Below are 4,728 nucleotides of genomic sequence, written 5' to 3'. Positions count from 1 at the left end.
AAACGGATACTCCGGTACATTAAAGGGACTTCGGATCATGGCCTGCACATTCTTAAGTCCCCCAACCTTCGAATCACGGCGTATTCTGACGCTGACTGGGGGGGATGTCCTGATTCTCGTAGATCAACCTCGGGGTATTGTGTCTTTCTGGGGGACAATCTCGTCTCCTGGTCCTCTAAACGACAACCAACTRTCTCACGTTCAAGTGCCGAGGCGGAATACAAGGGTGTTGCTAACGCCACAGCTGAAACTAGTTGGCTCAGAAATTTGCTTCTCGAGCTCCATGTACCGGTCACCAAAGCCATGCTCGTATACTGTGATAATATTTCCGYTGTRTATCTGTCTGATAACCMGGTGCAACACYAGCRAACTAAACATGTTGAGATAGATATCCATTTTGTTCGAGAGCTCGTCAAAATCGGTCGAATTCGAGTGATTCATGTGCCCACTGAACATCACTATGCCGATATCTTTACTAAGGGTCTTCCACGACAACTGTTTCAGCGCTTCCGCTCCAGTTTATGCATCCGCTCTCCTCCTGCTTCAACTGCCGGGGAGTATTAGACCGTATATATTGTTATTATGGTTGTATATTTCTTCCATATTTACTCTCATGTATATTAGGATAGTTGGTTATTACCCTTGTATATGTTCTATGGATGATTGCTAATGAAGCACATATTCTTTTGCCAATCTTTACTCCCCCTTGTGGATGTACACTATCTCACGATAGTGGAACCACTTTATATCTACGTGTCCTTACAATTTTGTAGATCGTTATTGCATCATTGTTGTGGTCGTTATTGTCTCATTGATCGTATTTTGTTAGACACAAGCTTGAGGTTTATTCGTTTTTTGATTAACCTGGATATCCAACCCGCTATGTGAGCCGACTAATCCCAAGGCGACCAAGGGGATTTTTATTCCTCCTTGGATTTGAACATGGGACCTCCTGGTACTTTTGACCTTTGGAGCCAAGCTCAAACCAATTAGACACCACCCTTGTGGTTATTTGTTTACGCATTGTTGTTGGGTTTATGCACTAGTTGTTATTTTGGGACTTTAATGCTTTGTTAAATATAAGTGATTATCTCCCAACAAGATTTAGTTTTGTGATATGGGCATAAATTGCAGAAAAGAAGATTGAAAATTGGAAATTTCGAAGCCAAAATATCAATCAACCTGTTTATAGTTCTATTCCAAAACACAATTTGATGCCAAAGGATGTTATCACTATCCTTCATTCATTAGAGTTAACCAACCCAGACGAGTGTGTTCAATCGCTTTGAATAGATCATATCGAGATTACGAGAGAAACAAGGGCAATGGGAAACATAACGCTTCTGAAGGATACGACAGTGTGGTAAACGTTGAGCGATTCAGAGGGTTTTCTAAAGATTAAGAGTATGTTAAATTTTTATTAAATAGTCAAGACCTCTGATTGATTCAGATGTGAGCTCTGGATGGCACCAGCCAGATCCAAACAAACAGCCCCCTTAGAAGGATTAAGATAAATTATGAAATGTGATAATCAAGTGAATGATATAAATTATAGTAAGTGAAAGAGATAGATTATGGAATGTGATAATTAAATGAATGAGATAATTAAGAAATATGATAATTCAGTAAATGAGATAATTAAGGATATAGTATCAATATCTTAAAAAATTAAAAAATACCTAATTTATAAAGTTAATATTAATTAATAGGTTAACAAATAATTACCCCTGTATATAACTATTTGTTAAATATCTAGCAATATAAATTCAATAGAAAATAAACACAACTAGGGGTGAGCATAGCGGTACCTGTCCTATCTGATCGGAATCGGCGATTCTTGAGATATTGGAACCAAAACTGGTTAGAGCGGTTTTTGAATTTTTGGAACGGGAACCGGTTCCGGTTACCCGCTTCCTAAAATATTAAAATTTTGTTATTTAGAAATTAAAAATAAAACATTGCCAAAACACTAAATAAATAAACAAAAATTCAAATTATACGGAATAATGGTTACAAATATTGTTTAATGATTACAAACCATAATAGACTAATAATAAATGTTGAAAGTTTAACGATTACATATTATAATTGTAAATATTCAAAGTTTAACGATTATGAGTCGATGAAAACGGTCCGTGAGAGGCCTCACGCCTGATAGTATTAGTCGATGAAGCGCATAGGTGAGACCAAAAATCTAATCTAGAATTCTAAATTCTTGACCTAATTTAAATTTAGTATTACAAAAAATTAATTAATTTTTTTAATTGAAAAATACTTGGTACCCGCCGGTTCTGGTTTAGGGTACCCGCCGGTTCCGGGTACCCGACGGGTAACGGTTCCGAAAAATTGAGAACTCGGAACCATTCTCAATAAGTTCCATAATTTAGGAACTGGAACCACTCATATCGGTTCCGAAATCGACGTTTCCCAGGCAGTTCTGATTCCGCAAGTGGGTACCCGGTTCCGCTGTTCACCCCTAAACATAACTCACATAAATTACATGTTTTCAAAATGATTATGAGTAATCATTGCTTTATTTAAATAATAAAAAAATTATACATATATATATATATACTAGGTTCGATCCCGTGTGTTACACGGGGTAATTTGAAAATTAAATCATGTCAGGAACTATCTTACAGATATGAATCATCATCAAAAGTACATGGTACTTCAGACTTGTACGTTTGAAATAACTCTAAAATATAACTCTGAAAAATGATTATTCAGACTTGAATTTAAAAATAATTGAATAAGAGGAGTAGATGACACATGTCAATCAAATGAGTATAATTGAAACTGTTAATGTAAATTGTATCTAGATACGTTCAAGTGAGTCTAATTGAATCACTAATATAAATTGTGTCTAGATACGTTCAAATGAGTCTAATTGAACCACTAATGTAGATTTTGTCTAGATACGTGTTTAGGCAGAAAAACAAGAAAACCGACTCACCAGAAGAAGACACGTGTCATCCAAGTTACTTATTTATTATAAGTATATATATATATATATATATATATTAGAAAGATACTCGTATAATGCAACAAGATACATCTCAATTTTAATGTTTTGTTTTATTCTTTATTTCTGTAGATGTTATAAAACGGTTTTGTGGTTTTGAAAAAGCGATAACATTTTTATTTTTGATTAAATATAAACTTGAAGATATTTTAAAACTTTGAAAAAAAATATATATAGATATTAGTATCAAATTAACTATTTAAAAGTTCTCGGTTTTTATAATTTTTTATTTTTTTATTATGACTTAATCTAGACTTAATATCGAAGTAATTTATTTTTTGTTTAATAATACAAGTTTGTATAAAAAAACAATTAAATATTTTGTTATGACTTGATGATTATTTTAATTATATTTTAGTTTTTTTATATTTAAAAAGAAATGTTTATCCTTATTTGATTATGTTTATCTCTTGTTAGTTACACATATTCAAAACATGGAACTTTAATAAATTGTACTTACGCACAATTTATTTGTAATATTGAATTTTAAATAATACTAGAAGAATACTTACGCAATGCAGCAAAATACATCTCGATTTTAATAATCTATTTTATTTTTTGTCTTTGTCGATGTTATAATATGGTTTAATGTATTTTTAAGAAAACAATAATGATTTTATTTTAGAATAAAAAATAAATTTGAAAATATCATAAAAATTTGAAAAAAATATCAATATTAATATCAAATCAACTATTTAAAAGCTCTCATTTTTTTATGTAATTTCTTTAATTTAATTTTTTATTATAATTTAATTTAAGTTTAATAATGAAATAATTTATTTTTGGTTTAATAATATAACATTTTATAAAGATAATATTAAGTATTCTGTTAAAACTTAATGATTATCCTAATTATATTTTAGATTTTTTATATTTAAAATGAGATGTTTATCTTATATTTGATTATGTTTATCTGCATTTAGTTACACGAATTCATATATGGAGCTTTAATTGTACTTACGCACAATCTACTTGTAATCTTGAGTTTTAAGTAATATGCATTAATAAACAGTACTTTATGCATAAAAAGTGATTTTTAAGAGTTTTTGTCAATTGCTTTATAATATAGTATAGATACATCAATAAACAATACTTTATATATAAAAAATTATTTCTAAGAGTTTTTATAATATAATATAGATAAAAAAAAATATCTTCCATCATAAAGTTAAAAATATGATTTTAATTGGTTTCTAAGGTACCAACTAAAACCATATATTGTGGAAATGGATTAATGGGAAAGCTCTACAACAAATTAAACCAAAGCTTCAAAGCAAAGTTTACATCATCATATACCTACACTTGTTGCATCATCATTTTAATTCCAATATCTTACTAATAACATATGTTTAAATTAAATTATATATATTTTATTTAAAAAATATAAAATGTATACTCTATCACAAATAATAAAAAAATGTTTTTTTAAAAAAAAGTTGTATATGTGTATATATATTAAATATTTTAATAAATTATATTGTTATTAACCTAATGTTTGTAATAATATATTTGTAGGCGGGGGCGGACTTATTACGAGCTGAATGGGCTCTGCTACACCTGTTCACTCGATTATTGCAAGAGAAGAAAAAGTATATCTTATATTTATTTTAAGAACTAATATCAATTACATTTAAAAAAAATGTATCTTATTTTTCAAATCGACACAACTAACTTTTCCTAAGTCAAACCATAATTTTATTGAC

The sequence above is a fragment of the Cynara cardunculus genome (assembly GCF_001531365.2).
Source record: "Cynara cardunculus var. scolymus isolate 2C chromosome LG 9, CcrdV1, whole genome shotgun sequence".
NCBI lineage: Eukaryota > Viridiplantae > Streptophyta > Magnoliopsida > Asterales > Asteraceae > Cynara > Cynara cardunculus.
The sequence above is the reverse complement of the archived record's forward strand: the minus strand, read 5'-3'. Positions refer to the sequence as shown.